The 23,116-nt window shown below is 42.8% G+C and overlaps 1 protein-coding gene across 4 annotated transcripts in view; it reads right to left on the bottom strand.

Annotated features, from left to right (window-relative positions):
- MSRA (methionine sulfoxide reductase A) overlaps nt 1–23,116 on the bottom strand; it is a 379,843-nt gene that overhangs the window by 307,400 nt on the left and 49,327 nt on the right. The window contains exon 2 of one of the 4 annotated variants that reach the window (XM_018051852.1): nt 22,860–22,934. The exons of the other annotated variants lie outside the window; for them this stretch is intronic. The gene's annotated coding sequence lies outside the window, so the exon portion shown is untranslated. The remainder of the gene's footprint in view (nt 1–22,859; nt 22,935–23,116) is intronic. 4 annotated transcript variants of the gene reach the window in all.

Genomic DNA, 23,116 nt, shown 5'->3' on the forward strand with positions numbered 1-23,116 from the left:
GTAGCTGCATCACACCAATGCATCTCCTCCATCTCTGCACGGCCTCCGTCTCCATGCATCTCCACATGGCCTCCTTCTAGCATGACCCTGAGTGTCCTCACGTGGCCTTCTTCCCTGTAGCTCTGATCTCCCCACCATTCCACAAAATCTAGCCCACACCCAACTGCCAAAGTTTCTCTTCTAATGTTCTATGGACATGTTTGTCCTCATAAATTTTAACCTATCTTGAACTGATCTGGCTATAAGGTTTGAGGCAGGGGCATAACTTTACTTTTTTAATATAGTTGCCCCAACACCATGAAATCAACCATCCTTTCACTTCTGATGATGCAATGTCATCTTTGTCTTACAATAAATCCCCACAGGAACTTGGGTGGCCTCTTCTCTTCCATCTATCCACTGGCTTATTCCATTGCTGAAATCACACTGCTCACTAACTTTATAACATCCTTTAATAACTGGTATATAAGTTTTCATCATTATTGTTCTTTTGTCCCCAAATAAATATATTTTTTCTCCAAACATATCTTGGGTATTCTCATGCATGTATTATTTCCACTTGAACTTCATATCTATTTTAGTGAATCCTTCAAAGAGTTTTAGTTGGAAGTTTGGCTGGAGTTATGTTTCATCTACATATGAGATGGTAAATACTCAAAAAAGAATCTGTTGAAGGAATATTATTTGTCATAAATTAAGTATGGCTGGATCTACATGAGTCAACTGTTTGTCTGCGAGCAAGCTGGCTTCACCTAAGACAGCTTGGGGGTTTGACATATCAGTAGAGATTCCAGAGACCCTTATCCTAGAGCCCACCACGTATGGTCACCAGCTGAAGATGTATCAGGATTTCCTCATTTCTGAAAGAGGAAATTCTGGTGCTCTTGTGGCACAACAGCTTCTGAAACAATGGTGGCCACAGGATGGCCACCCGCCTCTTTCATTCATTTAACAAACATACTGAGTGCCTGTCATGTGCCAGGGACTTCTGGAGAGACTGAACGTTCCCACATTCAGACACTTTCAACCCAATCACACAGCCTTCCCCTTGGACACAAGGCATGATACATCAATGCTATGAAGAAAACAATCCCTTCAAAACCTGTCTGATGGTCCCTCCCGGTGACAGCTCTACTCACTACAAGAGAAAAGGCAGACAAATCAATCACAAACAGAGTTCATCTGGGGATCTAATTCACATACTCTGATAGCCTAGCATCCTACCATTTCGGCTTTTATGACGTCTTGAAAAGGAGATGAGATTAGAGGTCCTATGGGAGACAGACAGTGCAGTGGCCCTCTGAAGAGGGCAGGAGCTGGGGGTAGGAGGGAGAGTCACTTTCACAGGCCACATCGGCATTCCAGACAGCCCCAAATTTGTCATTCAGTGCCCATGTGACACTTTCCACCATGCACCCACATACCACACACACACAGCCACATGGGGGCACCCAGGAGTGACAGTAAGCCAGGCCCAGACGATTAGAGTGAATCTACCACAGTCGAAGTTGTCAAACAAGAGATGGCAAGAGTGAACGTCGACATTCTGGGAATCAGCGAACTAAAATGGACTGGAATGGGGGAATTTAACTCAGATGACCATTATATCTATTACTGCGGGCAGGAATTCCTCAGAAGAAATGGAGTAGCCATCATGGTCAACAAAAGAGTCCGAAATGCAGTACTTGGATGCAATCTCAAAAATGACAAAATGATCTCTGTTGTCTCCAAGGCAAAACCATTCAATATCACGGTAATCCAAGTCTATGCCCCAACCAGTAATGCTGAAGAAGCTGAAGTTGAACAGTTCTATGAACACTTACAAGACCTTTTAGAACTAACACCTAAAAGAGATGTCCTTTTCATTATAGGGGACTGGAATGCAAAAGTACAAAGTCAAGAAACACCTGCAGTAACAGGCAAATTTGGCCTTGGAATGCGGAATGAAGCAGGGCAAAGACTAATAGAGTTTTGCCAAGAAAATGCACTGGTCATAGCAAACACCCTCTTCCAACAACATAAGAGAAGACTCTACACATGGACATCACCAGATGGTCAACACTGAAATCAGACTGATTATATTCTTTGCGGCAAAAGATGGAGAAGCTCTATACAGTCAACAAAAACAAGTGACTGCGGCTCAGATCATGAACTCCTTATTGCCAAATTCAGACTGAAATTGAAGACAGTAGGGAAAACCACTAGACGACTCAGGTATGATCTAAATCAAATCCCTTATGATTATACAGTGGAAGTGAGAAATAGATTTAAGGGCCTAGGTCTAATAGATAGAGTGCCTGATGAACTATGGAATGAGGTTGATGACACTGTACAGGAGACAGGGATCAAGACCATCCCCATGGAAAAGAAATGCAAAAAAGCAAAATGGCTGTCTGGGGAGGCCTTACAAATAGCTGTGAAAAGAAGAGAAGCAAAAAGCAAAGGAGAAAAGGAAAGATATAAGCATCTGAATGCATAATTCCAAAGATTAGCAAGAAGAGATAAGAAAGCCTTCTTCAGCAATCAATGTAAAGAAATAGAGGAAAAGAACAGAATGGGAAAGACTAGAGATCTCTTCAAGAAAATTAGAGATACCAAGGGAACATTTCAGGCAAAGATGGGCTCAATAAAGGACAGAAATGGTATGGACCTAACAGAAGCAGAAGATATTAAGAAGAGGTGGAAAGAACACACAGAAGAACTGTACGAAAAAGATCTTCACAACCCGGATAATCACGATGGTGTGATCACTCATCTAGAGCCAGACATCCTGGAATGTGAAGTCAAGTGGGCCTTAGGAAGCATCACTATGAGGAAAGCTAGTGGAGGTGATGGCATTCCAGTTGAGCTATTTCAAATCCTAAAAGATGATGCTGTGAAAGTGCTGCACTCAATATGCCAGCAAATTTGGAAAACTCAGCAGTGGCCACAGGACTGGAAAAGGTCAGTTTTCATTCCAATTCCAAAGAAAGGCAATGCCAAAGAATACTCAAACTACCGCACAATTGCACTCATCTCACATGCTAGTCAAGTAATGCTCAAAATTCTCCAAGCCAGGCTTCAGCAATACGTGAACCGTGAACTTCCAGATGTTCAAGCTGGTTTTAGAAAAGGCAGAGGAACCAGAGATCAAATTGCCAACATCCGCTGGATCACGGAAAAAGCAAGAGAGTTCCAGAAAAACATCTATTTCTGCTTTATTGACTATGCCAAAGCCTTTGACTGTGTGGATCACAATAAACTATGGAAAATTCTGAAAGAGATGGGAATACCAGACCACCTAACCTGCCTCTTGAGAAATCTGTATGCAGGTCAGGAAGTAACAGTTAGAACTGGACATGGAACAACAGACTGCTTCCAAATAGGAAAAGGAGTATGTCAAGGCTGTATTTTGTCACCCTGCTTATTTAACTTTTATGCAGAGTACATCATGAGAAACGCTGGACTGGAATCAAGATTGCCGGGAGAAATATCAATAACCTCAGATATGCAGATGACATCACCCTTATGGCAGAAAGTGAAGAGGACCTAAAAAGCCTCTTGATGAAAGTGAAAGAGGAGAGTGAAAAAGTTGGCTTAAAGCTCAACGTTCAGAAAACGAAGATCATGGCATCCGGTCCCATCACTTTATGGGAAATAGATGGGGAAACAGTGGAAACAGTGTCAGACTTAATTTTGGGGGGCTCCAAAATCACTGCAGATGGTGATTGCAGCCATGAAATTAAAAGACGCTTACTCCTTGGAAGATACGTTATGACCAACCTAGATAGCATATTCGAAAGCAGAGACATTACTTTGCCGACTAAGGTCCATCTAGTCAAGGCTATGGTTTTTCCTGTGGTCATGTATGGATGTGAGAGTTGGACTGTGAAGAACCGATGCTTTGGAACTGTGGTGTTGGAGAAGACTCTTGAGAGTCCCTTGGACTGTAAGGAGATCCAACCAGTCCATTGTGAAGGAGATCAGCCCTGGGATTTCTTTGGAAGGAATGATGCTAAAGCTGAAACTCCAGTACTTTAGCCACCTCATGCGAAGAGTTGACTCATTGGAAAAGACTCTGATGCTGGAAGGGATTGGGGGCAGGAGGAGAAGGGGACGACAGAGGATGAGATGGCTGGATGGCATCACAGAGTCGATGGACGTGAGTCAGAGTGAACTCCGGGAGTTGGTGATGGACAGGGAGGCCTGGTGTGCTGCGATTCATGGGGTCGCAAAGAGTCGGACACGACTGAGCGACTGAACTGAACTGAACCACAGTCCAGAAACATCCCACCTGGCGCTGCATACAGCAGAATCCCTGCTGTCCTGCTGAGGGACACAAGGCTCTGCTCTGTCCAACCAAGCAAACAGGAAGCCACCAGACTCGCCTAACCTCTAAACAGCACAGTGATGGCCCAGACTTCTTGGCACTTGTCACGCTGCACCTGGGTGAGATGTCGCTCTCCTGAGGCCACTCCGTAACAAAAAGGTAGCTGACAGCTGAGCCAGAGCAGGTGAGAGGAAAGCCATGTGACTACATCATGTCACGTATGAATGGTACATACAGAGGGGCATTTTCCAAAGATGTGAAAGGCTGCCCTGCATTGGGATTCGATTCTGTTCCATATGACCCCAAGAGGCAGGAGGAGGATCAGCAGATGAAAGCACAGAAGAAAAGATCACGGCAGCACAGCTCAGCAGAATAACCCAAGATCACATGGGTGAGCCAGGCTGGGCGAAAGCAAGATCGCTACCTTGAAACCAAGACAGTCACTCAGGTTCTGCAAAGAATGCGGAAGGATCAGGGACGTGATTTTGCCAGATAACATTTCCACTGTCACCCAAATAAGAGCTCCCATTAAAACAATCGCAGGGAATCTTCAGAAGCGGTGGCTCTTGTTCCTATAGCTTCTCCTAACTAAATTCCTCACCTCACTTCCAGACAGCAGTGAGAATGACTCATCTGACTCTCTTTTCCGCTCCGGACATCGCCAATACAAACCTTGTGCTGTGTAGTCGCCCAGTGGACTGTAGCGCCCATGGACTGCAGCCCGCCAGGCTCCTCTGTCCGTGGGATACTCCAGGCAAGAACACTGGAATGGGTTGTCATGCCCTCCATCAGGGGATCTTCCCAGCTCAGGGATCAAACTCGTCTCTTGCATCTCCTGCACTGCAGGTGGAGTCTTCACCACAGTCTTAATAGGCAGTGACAGGGGAGAGAGGCCAGAGAAGAAGCCACACATCTGGATACTGCATATCCTTGAAAAACCCACCCAGAAATAATTAGAAAGTGAGTAAGGAACTTTCATAGTGGTCCAGGAGTTAAGACTATGTGCTTCCAAACCCAGAGGCATGGGTTCAATCCCTGGTCAGGGAACTAAGATCCCTGTGGTGAAATAGGTCAAGTCTTGCTTGCTTTACCCCAGATTCCAATGGATATTAACGACATAATTTTGATGGTGCTCAGGGAGCAAAATGAGGCCGACAAAGGGCCTCACTGGAGGCTATGTCACAGCCCTGGGCAGGAGCTCAGTAAAGTCCGTTGAACAAGGCAGTCAGTCCAGCCTCATATCTGAGAGCCAGGGATAAACTGAAATTTGGGATCTTGGGCACAAAAAAGCATGCAACCTGCTGGGGGCGAGTGTAATACGTAGAAAGGACCTGTGTATAAAGCTAGAAACTGTGGCAACCTATCTTTCACGGGTTGGTGCCAGTAAGGCCCAGAGCCAGGTAGCGTCACCATGCAAATGGGTTGAGACTGTAGGCTAGCATGAAATCACCATCCTGGACAAGTCAGCTGTCAATGAAACAAGGTATCAAAAGAGCTTCCTGCAATCAGCATCTTCAGCTTCTCATTAAAATTCTCTGTAATATCCACTGAACTATCAGAGACAAAGTTGCCTCAAAAACAGTGTATTTTAAAATGGGTTAATTTCAAAGGCTAAAGGTACATCATAAGAAAAAAGACAGCATTTATATTCCAGCATTTTAGAACTCCCAACTATTAATTTAAAGAATGATAAAATTGAACAGTAGGTAGAAACTGGTTAAAACTGATTTTTTCATTTGGTGTCAAATGTGGTCCTTCTGTTAAAGAATTTGTGTTAAAGGCAGGCACTGTATTTGTTTTACCCCTTGGTCTTAATGTGTATTTGCAATGCTCAACAATTTTAACGCCAGGAGGAAGAAACTAAGGAAGAGGGTGTACCGGTCTGAACCTGGAGCGTTTATCTAATTGAACTGAAAAAATTAAAACCCTTCTCCATCTGTTCAGTACACCTGCTGCTGACGCACTAGCACAGGTAGGGAGGAAATCTACCAGCGGCCGGTTATAAATAGATTTTTATTTCATCTGCTAAAAGCCTGGCAGCTGAAGTGGGAGGCTGTCTACACCGGCAGTCAGGCAAAGGCCAGAAGCTGCTTTTATGTCTGGGTAGAAGGGGCAAGGAGACAGAAACCCAAAACAACAAAATGAAGGCAGCTTCCCGGTAACTCATTTGGCAACCAACCAACAGTCGTGAAATCTGTTTAAAACATGTCGGGCATTTCTGTTGAGTGCTGGGGAGATGTGAATCACTCTCACTTCCTCGTAAGGATCATACAGAATCTGATGGGAAGGCCGTCTTCACTCATCACTTACCGAGCAAAGTTTCTACATTCCAACTTCCCTTGCAGCATCTACAAAACGGAATCAGGAGACTTTCCTGACGGTCCGGTGGTTAGGACTCCAAGCTTCCAGCGCAAGGGGCAAGGGTTCAATCCCTGATGCGGGAACTAAGGTCTCCATGCTACACAGCAGAGCCATAAAATTAATTTTTTAATTTAATTTTTTTTAAACAAAGGAATCAAGGAGGAGAGCACCAGTAACCGGATAATGCCAACTTTACTGATGTACCATACTGTCCTGAGGATGAAGTCGATGGAAATCCAAAATGGATCAAAACAGCAATCAGAAGAAAACATTTTTGTGGAAAGAGAAACCAGCAGCCACAATCCATAGACTATCAGAAAGAACAGGAGGGGCAAGAAACATTCTGGTCCCTCCTTCTAGGTGTGAGTCGGAGAACCAATGAATGTGACTTTTCTGACCAGATACTTAAGAGCAAAATGTCAGCGATCATACTTCCAAATAGGACCCTGGAGGAGGGGAATTCGGGCAGGGGGAACAGGAGTGTTTATTTCACTGGGAGAAGTGCAGGCTTAGGGAAAATGCCCTGATGCCCTTCAAGAACATCAAGGATACTATCGAGAAGATAATGACCTGCTATTCTGTCACCACCAAGGACAACAAGAGACACAGGATTGAACTGTGGCAAGGGAAAACTGGGTTAAATACGAGGAAGATGTTCTTGACAGCTCAAGTTATTAAACACAGAAAAGGGAAACGAGAGGCGATTAGGGATGCTCTCTGGAGGTCTGTAAAAAAGTGGAATAGCTTGGCAACTATCTGGGGGTGATTTAGGTGCAGTTCTGCCTGCTCCTCCGGCCTTTATCAGTGCTCTAATTCATCCCCTGGCCCGGACAAGCCACATCCACCATGGTAAACTACTGTCGCACTCTGTTCAGTAATAAGCTCTCCGAAGAAGAATAAGCATTAAGAAAATGGCAAAAGCTCTCTTGGAAGTAAAACACATTTTTCTTTATTTAAACTGCATGTTGGGTCTTTGTGGGTTTTTTTTTTTTCCTTTTCCTAACACACATCCAGAAATAGCCAAACAAAGGTCACTTGCACCAGTTTGTGATTCCAAAGCATTAAAAGGAATCTGGATAGATTAAGTGAGGAGAAGGTTCTGAGCCAGAGACACACAAAACAATTCTCATGCACCTCTCTGCTAGATGCTGGTTAGCATGGAAGCTACAGCCCAGAGACTCTAGGATTTGCTTCGTAGGAGGCCAAGAAAGGAGATTCCCATTGCTCTGGCTACCAGGAGGCAGATTTACTGACCTCCAGGATTCTAAAATTCTGGACTCTTTGTTCATTTTATGGATTTATATTCAATGTCATATTTTCAAAATGCAGAAGAGTCTTACAAAGAGATCCATGTTCTTTAAAGTACATGGATATTAATGATTCTCCCTTTATTTGAGGAGGGAAAGAAGACTTTTTAAACAGGCTCTTCTTCCCCTGGCATACCTGACATTACATTTGATTGAAATGAGTGTTTTATGGTCTTTTCTCGACCGCTTTACTACAGGCTCCATGAAGGCAGAGATTGCTTATTCTCTATCCACTACGGGATCCTCAACACTTAGCTCTAATAGACACTCAGATGGCAAGTGAATGATGGATTGAGTGCCTGAATGAATAAATGAAGAGCAGAGGATTAACCTCAGTACATAGTTCCAAGGGGAAGAGCTAATACAAAAGTAGTCGCTTACTCTCCTCCTAGTGAGCCCATCACGGGGTGAACAAAAATCAAGTAACGGAATGAATAAGAGATTCTATTCAGAAGACTCGATAGAGCCCTGGGGGTGGTTTAGTCGCTAAGTCCTGTCCGACTCTTGCAACCCTATGGACTGTAGCTCGCCAGGTTCCTCTATCCATGGGGTTCTCCAGACAAGAATACTGGAGTGGGTGGCCACTTCCTTCTCAAGGGGATCTTCCCAACCCAGGAATCGAACCCAGCTCTCCTGCATTGTAGGCAGACTCTTTACCGACTGAGCGACAAGGAGAGCAATGTTGTCATTAGCTAGGTCAGGCACTTCACCTCTCTGTGCTTCAGCCTGCTCACCCTGAAACGTGCATGCTGTATGTATTGTGTGTGTGCTCATGCTGCTGCAATTACTCAGGCTGTAGATACAGAGAAAACAAGGCTTGTGACTAAACAAAGGGTAATCATAATTTTCACATTTCCTTTATTAAAGTTTTCCCAAAACTTCTAAACAGTGGAGAGGTGATACAGGGATGGTGACTCTCCCTGCCGGCTGATTCCAGGGAAGAATTCAATAAACGGAAGAAAGAAGAAATGCACAAGCACAGCCAAGGAGAGGGCACTCAGCGGGCTTCCTTCTGTGCCGTCAGGACCCCCATTCACTGCACTAAGTAGCCAACAAGCACAATAAGACGGCTCAGATGGTAAAGAATCTGCCCGCAAAGCAGAAGACCTGGGCTCGATCCCTGGGTTGGGAAGACACCCTGAAGAAGGGAATGGCTACCCACTCCAGTACTCTTGCCTGGAGAATTCCATGGACAGTGGAGCCCAGCGGGCTACAGTCCACGGGGTCACAAAGTGCTGGACGCCAGTGAATGACTAACACTTTCATTACAATAAGGCAAACACGCATTGAGCAAAGCACGTGGCCACTGCCCTTAAGAAAGGCGAGTCTGGTGGGGATGAGCTTAAAATGTATAGAAATGGGACTTCTCCGGCAGCCCAGTGGATAAGACTTGGCCTTCCAATGCAGGGGTTTGGGGTTCGATCCCTGGCTGGGGAACTCACATCCCACATATCTAGTGGCCAAAAAACTCAAAAACATAAACCAGAAGCAACACTGTAACAAATTCAATAAAAATTTTGAAAATAGTCCACATCAAGAAGAAATCTTTAAAAAAATAAAGAAAATGCATAGAAATAAAGAATCACTATATTGCACACCAGGAACTAACACAGTATTGTAGGTCAATTATAAAAAACAATCAATCAATAATAGAAAAAGAGAATAGATTTGCGGGTATGGGTAGGTGATTGGGGGAGGGGGGCTGGATGAAGGCAGTCAAAAGTACAAGCTTCCAGTTATAAGTCCTGGGGATGTGATATACAACATGCGAAATATAATTAACACCATTGTATGTTACATCTGGTATGTAACATATGTATATTACATATGTTACAAAGGAGAAAAGGAAAGATATACCCATTTGAATGCAGAGTTCCAAAGAATGCCAAGGAGAGATAAGAAAGCCTTCCTCAGTGATCAGTGCAAAGAAATAGAGGAAAACAATAGAATGGGAAAGACTAGAGATCTCTTCAAGAAAATTAGAGATACCAAGGAAACATTTCAGGCAAAGATGGGCTCAATAAAGGACAGAAATGGTATGAACCTAAGAGAAGCAGAAGATATTAAGAAGAGGTGGAAAGAATACACGGAAGAACTGTACAAAAAAGAGCTTCATGACCCAGATAATCACGATGGTGTGATCACTCACCTAGAGCCAGACATCCTGGAATGTGAAGTCAAGTGGGCCTTAGCAAGATCACTACGAACAAAGCTAGTGGAGGTGATGGAATTCCACTTGAGCCATTTCAAATCCTGAAAGATGACGCTGTGAAAGTGCTGCACTCAATATGCCAGCAAATTTGGAAAACTCAGCAGTGGCCACAGGACTGGAAAAGGTCAATTTTCATTCCATTCCCTAAGAAAGGCAATGCCAAAGAATGTTCAAACTGCCACACAATTGCACTCATCTCACACACTAGCAAAGTAATCCTCAAAATTCTCCAAGTCAGGTTTCAATAGTATGTGAATCGTGAACTCCCAGATGTTCAAGCTGGTTTTAGAAAAGGCAGAGGAACCAGAGATCAAATTGCCAACATCCACTGGATCATCGAACAAGCAAGAGAGTTCCAGAAAAACATCTGCTTTATTGACTATGCCAAAACCTTTGACTGTGTGGATCACAAGAAGCTGTGGAAAATTCTTCAAGTGATAGGAATACCAGACCACCTGACCTGCCTCTTGAGAAATCTGTATGCAGATCAGGAAGCAATAGTTAGAACTGGACATGGAACAACAGACTGGTTCCAAATAGTAAAAGGATTACGTCAAGGCTGTATACTGTCACCATGCTTATTTAGCTTATATGCAGAGAACATTATGAGAAACGCTGGACTGGAAGAAACACAAGCTGGAATCAAGATTGCCGGGAGAAATATCACTAACCTCAGATATGCAGATGACACCACCCTTATGGCAGAAAGTGAAGAGGAACTAAAGAGCCTGTTGATGAAAGTGAAAGAGGAGAGTGAAAAAGTTAGCTTAAAGCTCAACATTCAGAAAACAAAGACCATGACATCCAGTCCCATCGCGTCATGGCAAATAGATGGAGAAACAGTGGAAACAGTGACAGACTTTATTTTTGGGGGCTCCAAAATCACTGCATATGGTGACTGCAGCCATGAAATTAAAAGACGCTTACTCCTTGGAAAGAAAGTTATGACCAACCTAGACAGCATATTAAAAAGCAGAGACATTACTTTGTCAACAAAGGTTCGTCTAGTCAAGGCTATGGTTTTCCCAGTAGTCATGTATGGATGTGAGAGTTGGACTATAAAGAAAGCTGAGTGCAGAAGAATTGATGCTTTTGAACTGTGATGTTGGAGAAGACTCTTGAAAGTCCCTTGGACTGCAAGGACATCCAATCAGTCCCTCCTAAAGGAGATCAGTCCTGGGTGTTCATTGGAAGGACTGATACTGAAGCTGAAACTCCAATAGTTTGGCCACCTGATGTGAAGAGCTGACTCATTTGAAAAGACTCTGATACTGGGAAAGACTGAAGGCGAGAGGAGAAGGGGATGATAGAGGATGAGATGGTTGGATGGCATTACTGACTCAATGGACATGAGTTTGAGTAAACTCTGGGAGTTGGTGATGGACAGGGAGGCCTGGCATACTGCAGTCCATGGAGTCGCAGAGTCAGACACAACTGAGTGACTGAACTGATGTTACATACGGGCTTCCCTAGAGGGTCGGACCATAAATAATCCGCCTGCAATGAGGGAGACCTGGGTTTGATCCCTGGGTTGGGAGGATCCCCTGAAGGAGGGCATGACAACCCACTCCAGTATTCTTGCCTGGAGAATTCCCACGGACAGAGGAGCCTGGCGGGCTACAGTTTACAGGGTCGCCAAGAGTCAGACATGGCTGAGCAAGTAAGCCTCAGCCAATGTCACACATGAAAGTTGTTCAGAGAGTAAATCCTAAGAGTTCTTATCACAAGGAAAAACTTTTTTTCTCTTTCGTGTTGTATCTGTATGAGGGTGCGGTTATTCACTAAACTTACTGTAGTCATCATCTCATGATATCTTATGTCAAATCATTATGCTGTACACCTTAAACTGATGCAGTGCTGTGTGTCAATTATATCTCAAGAGAACTGAAAGAAAGGAAAAACAGGAGCAAGGATGCCAAGTGCAGGCCACGAGGCTTGCCTGAAGGTTTGGATCTGCAAGTCCACTCTTTTAGCAGTTGTTAATTTCTATCTAGAGCATTACCCTTGGTTATGCGCAAACTAGCATCCAACGGACAGTGGTGCCCAATGATCTGAACATTCAAGTTTTCTCTGGGAGCACATATACACATGCAGATTTTAAAACACACCCAATCTCCAGTCAGTTCCCCTTAAACTGCAAGAAGCTGGGAAAAGAGAGGGCGTGCCTCACACACAACACCCAGCAACAGCCCCCAGTCTTCTGGGTTCGGGACCTTCTGTGTGTTCTTTTGTTTTGCAAAGTGATTTGAGAGATTAGGTGGGTTTTGTTTAGGCGGGATGGCTGCGGAAAGTCAGGGAATAAGTGCTACTTGATTGCACCACAAAAGATTCACAAGAAGCCTCTGCCACAACTCAATCCCCCTTGCCCCAACAGTTTGAATTTCTCAATTAAGTTATTTTGTTAGCAAGAGGACTGGTGAGGGAAAGGAGAAAGTGCTTAGTGCACCGAGATTATTCACTGTATAGAAATCAGTGTAAGCAGATCAACAGAACATTCTTGCTAAGAGTCTGAGAGCCCCTTTCTGGTGAAGCTGCTGATTCAACAGCAACATGCCTGTCTTATTGGTGGGCTTAGGAGGCTCTGCAAACAGCAAAATGACACTTCCCAACAGTCATAAGGTGGCTCAGTGGTAAAGAATCTGCCTGCCAATACAGGAGACATGGGTTCGATCCCTGGGTCAGGAAGACCCCTGGAGAAGGAAATGGCAACCACTCCAGTATTCTTCCCTAGAGAATCCTATGAACAGAGGAGCCTGGTGGGCTATGGTCCATAGGGTCACAAAGGGTCGGACACGACTGAAGTGACATGGCACGCACACACATATATATAGCCATAAACAATGTATCTGTTGTGTTACATAACTTTAAATGTATATGAATGATTTTGTCCTTTCTTCTGTTGATGGACATTTAATTCTTTGTCTCGTGCTGACTATGCTATCATGGCTAACTTGAACTTGCCATCTACACATATTTGCGATCTCTAGGGGAATGACCTAGAAATGGGGCTGTGTTGCCAAATATGTCAAATTACTCAGGTATAACTGTTAGTCACTCAGTCTTGTCCAATTCTTTGTGATCCCATGGACTGTAGCCGCCCACCAGGCTTCTCTGTCCATGAGATTTTCTAGGCAAGAATACTGGAGTGGGTTGCCATTTCCTCCTCCAGGGGATCCTTTCAAACCAGGGATTGAACCCGGGTCTCCCGCATTGCAGGAAGACTCTTTACTGACTGAGCCCCCAGGGACACCCAAATTACTCAATATTGCCAGGTTATTCGTCAAAGCACATGTACCAGTTAACATTCCTGCATGAGGGCATCAAAGTTCTCATATGTCTATATCTTCTACTTCTTCACCAATACTTTCAATATGCTTCCAGTCATATTGCCTCAATTAATGTTCTTAGCAACCTTTTGATTTGGTATTGTGACATCCACTTTTCTGAGAGGAAAAGTCAACCTTCAGATTTCTGGAGATTTTCTCAAGATCACCCAGTTAGTAAGAGACCTAGTCCTGGGATTCAGTATTGTCATTACTATAACTCAGATGACCATTAAGAACTCTTAAAACCTATTACTCTAAAGACATACACATCATCATCAAGATCTGTGTTATTGACCTGAAACCACAGGTGTTAGCAAGTAAATGAAATGAAATCTTTTTATCACTGAAATTTTTAAAGCCATTTTTAAAGTCAGACCCGTTTATTCTATTTCTAATATACTGACCTCTTCTAGAAATAAGTACAAAAGTCTGATCAAATCTAGCATGTTATTAATAGGAAAATTGGAAACCTTGCACCAGCAGGCTTTTATTCGCTTTTAAAAATAAACGTTCAGCGCTTCCCTGGTGGCTCAATGGTAAACTGGCCAGTGCAGGAGACCCAGGTTCAATCCCTGATCCAGGAAGATCCCACACGCCACGGAGCAACTAAACCCATGCACCGCAGCTATTGAGTCTGTGCTCTAGAGCCTGGGAGCCACAGCTACTGAGCCCACAGCTTCAGCCACTGAAGCCTCCACTTCCTCAAGCCCCTGCTCTGCAATAAGAGACGCCACGGCAGTGAGAAGCCCATGCCCGCAACTGGAGAGCAGTCCCAGCTGACCTCAGCTAGAGGAAGCCCACGCAGTAACCAAGACCCAGCACAGCCGAATAAGTAGACAGAATTATTTCTAATAAATGTTCAAAGTTAATCAACTGGAAGTTAGAATCTTGTTTCTTCACTTAAAATCCTTCATTCAATGCGCTCATGGGAAACACATACCACTCTTAAGAAAGCTAGTGATTAGATAGGACCTTGTTCCTAATTTGAGAATTTAATATCATTAAATAAGTTATCAAACATAAGCACCACCAACAATATAAGCTAAAATTTTAAGCAATATATAGCTCCAGTTCTGTTCAGGTTATTTTACCAAGTATAAAACAAACTATGTGAATAACAGTATCATCTAGGGGCACCTGAACTTCACCCTCACCTGCAGAAGCAAGGCACCCTTCCCACCCAAGCTGCAAAGAAAGGCCAGTGAGGAACCTGGACTTGCACCCCCACCTCCTAGTAATGAGGAAGTGTCTCCTCTTCCCTGCAGCCAGGGGGGGTCAGAGGAGTTGTATTAAAACAGAGATTTGAGTAAGATCCATATTCTCATAACATAATGCCCCAAACACCCAAGATACAATCACAACCACTCATCATACTAAGAACAAGAAAAATCTCAACCCAAATGAGAAAAGACAGTGAACTGATGCCAACACCAAATTGACACAGATGCTGGAATTATCTCTGACAAGGATTTTAAAGCAGTTACCATCAAACGGTTTCAATAAGCACACTGAACACATGAAAAAACACAGAAAGTCTCAGCAAAGAATGGCAGATCAAAATGCAAATTAAAACTCACTGGGCAGGCTCAACTGCAGAATGAGGGTAACAGAGGTGAACCCTGTTCAGTGAACCTGGAGATAAGAACAACAGAAATCACCCAATACAAACAATAAAGACAGAACAGACTTTAAAAAAAAAGAAAAAACATGACTGGTGTCCAGCACCTGGAAGACCATAACAACAACAACAAAACCTATCATTCATATCACTCAAGTTCTAGAAGAAAACGAGAAAGAGGAAAGGCCTAAAAATGGACTCAAAGAAATGATGGCTGGAAACCTTACAAATCTGGCAAAAAAAAAAAAAAAAAAAAAACAGAAACATAAACCCCCATATTTAAGAAGATGAGTGAACACTGGGATAAATCCAAAGAAATCCATGCCAAGACAGATCATAATCAAACTCTTTGAAAACTAGAGACAAAGCAAAAGATTGTGAAAGTCAGGAGAAAGAAACATTTACATGGAACGGAAAGCAACTGGAATGACAGCAGGTTCTCATCAGAAACCACCGAGGCAGAAGGCAGTGGCACACTGCTCAGGTGCTGACGGGGGGAGAGTTACTGGCCCGGAATTCTACACCCAGCAAAAATGTCCTTCAGGGGAAAAAAAGAGGGCATCGAGACATTTTCAGATAAAGGAAAATTAAGAGACTGGTTGCCAGCAGACCTTCCCTAAAAGAATGGCCGAAGGAAAATACCTAAACAGAAATGGTAAGAAGGCAACAAGTTCCTTCTGCATAGCACAGGGATCTCAGTCAGTATCTTGTAACAACCTATAATGGAAAATAACCTTAAAAAAAAATATATATATATATATATATACACATACACACAAACAAACTGAATCACATTGTTGTATACCAAAAACTAACACAACATTGTAAATCAACTGTATTGAAATTAAGAAGGAAAAAAAGAAGTGGCAAGAATGCAAAGAAACCACTTTGGTTAAAAAAGAAATATGCCTATCCCATGATAATGTACAAATACTATTTTATGTGGTGATTACCGTACTGCCCTGGTTAACACACCAGGCAAAATTTTATACATAAAATAATTTACAGATGATGAATGTGGTGTTTGGGTTATTTCCACAAAAATCTAAACATCATGAGCCCTTAGTCAAGTCTATAACTTCCTTTTTATTTTACCATTATCTATGCTGGAAAGTCTAATTCAACTTACAGCTTTCAGCTTACAATGGACCTTTTCAAAAACATAACCTGCTGTGAGAGCTCATACTGCCTTCTGACCAGCAATTCCGCTTCTGGGCTATACCAAAAGAACTGAAAGAAGAGATTCATACAGATATTGGGTTGGCCAAAAAATGCATTTGGGTTTTCCCATGTTATGAAAACACTCAAGCAAACTTTTTGGCCAACCCAATATTTGTAGACCCACACTCAAAGCAGCATTATTTATAACAGCCAAAGGTGGAAACAACCCGAGCGTCCACTGACAGACGAACAGGTAGGAAGAATGCGCTGTATACATATACAATGGAATAGTATTCAGCCTTAAAAACAAAGGACATTCTGACATGGGCTACAGCACGCATGAGCCTTGACGACATCATGCTAAGTGAAATATCCAGTCACAAATACCGTCTGACACCACTTACAAGCAGTACCCACAGTAGTCAAAGTCACAGAGACAGAAAGTAAAATGGGGGCTGCCAGGGAACTAGGAGGAGGGGAAATGGGAAGCTGTTATTTAGTAGGGACAGAGTTTTAGTTTTGTAAGATGGAAATATTTCTGAGGCTGGATCATGGTGATGACAGCACAAGCAAACCACAGGAACACCCTAAATGCCACCAGACTGAGCACTTAGAGACGGTTAGGCTGGTAAAGCTTATGTCACGGATTTTTACAGCAGTTCGAAAAAACAGTATCTGGCATTCACTGAGTACTTTTTATGTACCAAACCCTGCGCTAAGAGCTTTGTATATATTTCCGTAAGTCTCCTCCCAACAATCTTTGAGGAAGGTATCATGATCCCTGTTTTATACAAGAAGAAACTAAGTTTAGATAACCTGACCAAGGTTCAACAAGTTAAAAAATGGAGTTAAAATTCAACCAGATGCTGGTTCAGACTCTGAAGCCCATGCTCTCTAACCTAAGATGGTAAAGGGCTGTTTTCAAAGGCACTGGGATAAAGCTGTCCTGAGTGTCAGAGAACAACCTGATCTTCTCAAGTTGGGGAAAATCACGTAGAGTGTCTAACGGAAAAAGATACACATGAGATGACATATGAGATGAAAAGGATGACATCACTACAGAGGGGATAATTCTTCAAAACCCAAACTCTAATACCAAAGTATGTTCCACAAAACCTCAACATCCATACTTCATGGTATTCTGATTATACAGGATCAAGAGATTCCTAACTGCAAAACAAGAGAGAATTTAAACTCTTATAACATTGTGGAAATCAGAACACAAATAGGTAACCTTTTTCCTTTTCTACACTTGCTTTTGAAGAAATAAATTTTAAAAAAATGAAAGAGAAAGTCATCTCCAACTCTTTGCAACCCCATGGAATACTTCATGGACTTCTCCAGGCCAGAATACTGGAGTGGGTAGCCTTTCCCTTCTCCAGGGGATCTTCCCAACCCAGGGATCGAACCCAGGTCTCCCACACTGCAGGCAGATTCTTTACCAGCTGAGCCACCAGGGAATTCCAAGAATACTGGAGTGGGTAGCCTATCCCTTCTCCAGCAAATCTTCCCGACCCAGGAATCGAATTGGGATCTCCTGCATTGCGGGTGAATTCTTTACCAGTTGAGCTACCAGGGAAGCTTTAAAGAAATAAAACAGCCTTAAAACAACCAATGACCAAACTAAGAGATTTGTTTGGTTGGGGCTATTTGCACTTGGGGCTGTTATTATTATTCACAACCTGCTGGGTTTCAGAATAACTGCTAACTTCAGTATTCTCCAAACCTTTTCTTTCACTTTACCGGAAGAATTTCTATATACTCATCTCTCATTGTTTTCAACTGTGTTCTCTGGAACTCTTCTAATCACATCTCCTACCCCACTTGGAGGAAGAAATGGCACCCCACTCCAGTATTCTTGCCTGGAAAATCCCATGGACAGAGGAGCCTGGCGGGCTACAGTCCATGGGGTCACAAAGATTCAGATCATGTGTGTGTGAGCCACACACACACATACATACACACACACACACCCCAACTGGACCCCTAGATCGAATATTGGATCAAATATGCTGCCCTCCCCACCTCAGACCCTCAGACCTTCTTCCTTTCCTGAAATTCCGATTCCAAGCCTCAACCCAGGCCCTCTCTCTCTCCAGGGCGCTCACACCTGCAGTGACTTTGTACCTTCCTCTAGTCAACCAGAGGACAGGGCTTGGGGAGGAAAGGGCAGGCTGGACTTCAGCACCCCCACCCCTGACGCCCCTGCAGGACACAATAGCTCACAATGGTCCTGACCTGCCCCTCCCTCTCCTGAGCCTCAGAACAGCCCTGGAGAAAGACCTAGAAGGATGCTGGTCAACAAGAACTAGCCTCAGCAACCCTTCGTCATTGTCACCCACCCTCAACACGAGCTCTTTCGGATATTCCAGTCTAACCCCAAGACCCCACTTGCACCCTCAGCCTCCTGGTGAAGTCACCGTCAGACTGAAGCCAATCACTGAGCACCGCCCTCAGCTCTCCCCGTGCTCCCTCACCGCACTCTCTCTCTCAGTCCCCTCAGCTCTCTTCCCAGGCTCATCAGAGAGGCTGACGCTTGTTAGACGACTGTTCATCTCCTCCATGCTGAGGCCACACCACCAAGGCCTAAGGTACAGTTATGGGATCCTTCGGGGAGACTGCTGCGGCTAAGTCGCTTCAGTTGTGTCCGACTCTGTGCAACCCCATAGACGGCAGCCCACCAGGCTCCCCCATCCCTCGGATTCTCCAGGCAAGAACACTGGAGTGGGTTGCCATTTCCTTCTCCAATGCACGAAAAGTGAAAAGTGAAAGGGAAGTCGCTCAGTCGTGTCCGACTCTTAGTGACCCCACGGACTGCAGCCTACCAGGCTCCTCCGCCCATGGGACTTTCCAGGCAAAAGAGTACTGGAGTGGAGTGGGGTGCCATTGGCTTCTCCCTCGGGGAGACTAGGAGTGACAGAATGAGACGATGGAGGGCCGGCTGGAGGGAAGGGCCGGTGAGGGCCACTGTGGAATCGATCAAATCCTTGTTCTGTGTTGTCTGCGATGGCAAACTCAGGGGTTCTAATGGGGTCCCAAAGAATGCGGCCCTACACGTCACCCTCTCTAAACCCGTAACTAGCAACAAAGGCTCAGAAGAAAAAGCAACCATGAGGGAGAAAAACTATCTTAATCAAATAAGACTGAAGAAGATAATTAACTGGTTCACAACTTGGTTTGTTCCTTCAAGGAATCCTTATTGGGTGGCCATTATGAGCCAGCTCCTGTGCCAGGCGTTGCCACTGGAATTAGAGGCAATGGGTGACAGCCTTTGGTAAACTGTGATGACCTATACAATTGCCAGTTATTTTGATCCTCCTTTTCCCCACAGCTAGACCCTGAATCACTTCTGGGCAGAAATTCTATCTTTGTATCCCCTACATTGCACATGGTGCCTGGCGCAGAGCACCTTTGAGAATATTCACTCGAAGACCTCAGTGGCGCACGCCTGCAGCTGAAACATTTCTCGTCTCCGTTCCATCAGCTACCAGCCCGGACAGAGTCCACTGCCGCCCCAAATGCCTCCAAGCTCAGCTAGCTGGGTCCTGTGACTATTATCTCCTTTCAGAAAATGAACCTAGTCCAGGTTCCCTTTATAATAGAGACCAACTGCATGGCAGAAAGTTAAGCCACTAAGTTAAACGCTCCTCTATGTCTAGAGTCAAGAGATGTATTACGCCCAAGAGTCTTTATGTTGGTGAACAAAGCTAAGGAAAACACGGAAACAAAAGGAAACACGAGAGAACGCAGAACTCGAACTGATTGGTCCATTTAAAGTACACCGCCCTCTAGCACGTTTATTTCCTAAGGATGAGGCTGGCTTAGGGATGTGGGCTTGGCCTCCTCCTCTTCCTCTTTCTCACAAAAGAAAACAAAGGAAAGGAAAAATATTCCCTCATAAAGAAGCCACCGGTTTTTACATTGCAGCCACATCTCTGAAGCCTCAGTGACACCTGCTTGGACATACGTAAGATCCTAGCATGTGAGTGGTAGTTCCATCCTCCCTATTTAATTTCCGCCTCTTAATATTTGAATTGCTTATTTTAGATGGCCAGCAGAAGACTTGAGCAGCTGAAGACTTTCGGTCAATAAGATGTAGAAACCTAAATAATGGTCAAACAAAATTCTCAAAGCTATCCATACGACCTATCACTAAGCTCCCGATTGTTTTGAAACAAATGCAACAATACAAATACTGTACAACAAAAGTTAACAAAACTTTAACCTATTGAAATAAATCTCATTACAGCAGCACTCCTTTCTCTTCAGAATCCTGTAGTTCTCTTTTAAATCTTTTCCCTCTTCCAATCATGTATGTGGCTTCCTTCCCTGTTACCCCAAATCAATAAGATATTAGCATACTAGAGTGGGTACTCAATAAACATTTGTTCAATAAATGAATAAATGAGTGAATGATTATAAAATGTTGGACTAAAGCCCCCTGGGAGGTTTGTATTCGTACTATTACAAGCATTTTGCATTTGTATGTTCAGGTATTGCTAAACGGGACTTAATAACAGGCATCAAGAAGCAGTTAAATATTAATCTATTTCTGCCTTAATAAATCTACTTCAAAATATGACACAATACAAACTGCAATGAATAAATGCTGAGATAAAGTTCATTTACAATCATATCGCTTGTATTTACACACTTTAAGATTTGACATATTAACACTAATGTGGAAATTTATAAACTAAATGCCAATGTGTTTGTAATACGTTAAACCTAAATGAATGTATTTGACAATGTAACCAACACTTCTTAAACACATCTTTGAAAAAAAAAAAAAAGGTTGTATAAAATGTCTCTATTATATCCCAGTAAGAAGGAACAACTTAAAACAGAAATTTTTTCAAGATATGTAACAAGTAGGCCAGAGAGAATATACTAGTAAAAAAACTTTATTAGCTATAATAGCTTATGTTTATTATCAAATCTTAAGTCTAATAAACACTATAACATGTAACTTCACCACTATCGAAAAATTCATTATTTTTAAGGTATGTTCTGATATCTTTGTTTTTCAATTCACTTATTTTTTTATTATCCTGTTAGAAAATAGCTGGATAAAATAGTCTGGATGTAAGTTTGTTCTTACTGAGTTCGCCGCAAGGAAGTTATGAAATAACCTAGCAAATAATTATTCTACCTTAAAGGGCAATAAATAAAAGAATAAAAGTCTTCAATAAATAAAAGAAGTTATACACCTAGCAAATCTAAATGACAAGAGGTCTATGTCAAACGTTTAAGAAGTAAATGACAGTAAATATAAATCGGTAATAAGACGGTCGGTCAGTATTAACATGTAGCTCTAATTTAAACTGATTTACTGAACTTTCCTTTTGTTTCCTATATGGTTGGTTTTTAGTGTAGGCATGAATGATCCTGTGATCAGTTCAAAAGGGAAGACGGGAGCCAGGCAAACATCCCTTCCAGTGCCCATCAGCATGTCTTTTATGTCTTGGCGTCCATTTTAGAGCGTCAGCGAGGTGGTGTATAAAGAAGCTTAGAAAACAAAGGTTGTCATTTTGGCAACCCACATGAACACTGAGTGATTTCAATAAAATGAAGATCAAAATGTTGATGAGTGGGAGAAAAAAAAAAGTTGAGGGAACTATTTAAGCTGGACTGTGCCAAACACCTGTATTAGATTTCACATATTTTTAAATTGTACTTGTGTACTACATGTCATCCTCACAACTGCTGATGTGTCATGATAATACCATAAAAACCATTTAAAACAACTGATTATCTAAGGTGCACAATAATATCAAGCTACAAACAAAAAAGAATTTTTTTTTTGTCAAAGGATTCACAGATCCATGATGACAAACTCAAAACAAAAGCACAGCTCGTGGAGCAATCTCTTATCCTGCCCAAAATGATTACTACTTTTGTGAACATACATGAATTTCCTGTATTCTTTTAGTACACAAAATGTAAAAGAAAATATATTATTGCAGGAAGTCAGAACCTAATTCTACCACTCAAACTCTCTTCTTTAGAAATCGAATACTCACTGACAATGAGGGTGGTCGACAAAAATACGTGCCTTACAGGGCATCTCTCCTATAATAATGCTGATTTTTAAGAGCAGAACTGTCACAATCCAACCATACCCAGGCCTAATAGGAAGTATTTATTGTTAAGAAATTAGATATAAAGCATATATATATCTAAGTAGAACACCAGGTAGTATTGGAAAGGAAATCGATGAACTTTCTAGATTTTCCTTCCACTTAAAAACATTTTGAGAGAGGCAGGCTATAGTCATCGTTTAATTATACAATCTAATCAACTAAACACAATAGAATTTTTCTCCAAGTATCTCAAGCACAGCTCACTACTTCTTATCCAAAAGATTTAAATTGCCTATTCTCTGCCATTCCCAGCTATTTCTGCCAACATCATAAAAATTACCTTTTATCATTTCCTTCTCACAATGAGAATTCCCTAATCACACACATCTTTTAGACACAGACACCTCCCCACCCACCTCCCCACCCACCTCCAAAAACTGGTTCAGACCAAAGACACACACAAAAATAATGACCAAGCTCACATTTCTTGTTTGCCCTTCAAGCGAAGTCTGGTGTCTTCAGCTTGCCTTTCTGGTCTTCAGTGTTGTCACTCATTGCTGGGGGATGTAGTTTAGGACAGCATGAAGCAGCAGAAATAAAAGCTGTTGCTTTAAGAAAACGTTTTCTTAAACACATGGATAAAACAACTTCTACTCTGACTTCCTGGCTGGGTTGCATAAAATCTTAGAAAGACTCCTTGACAAGTGAATGTCTACAAATGGGAAAAAATAAAATAAGA

The sequence above is a fragment of the Capra hircus genome, chromosome 8 (genome assembly GCF_001704415.2).
Source record: "Capra hircus breed San Clemente chromosome 8, ASM170441v1, whole genome shotgun sequence".
Classification (NCBI taxonomy): Eukaryota; Metazoa; Chordata; class Mammalia; order Artiodactyla; family Bovidae; genus Capra; species Capra hircus.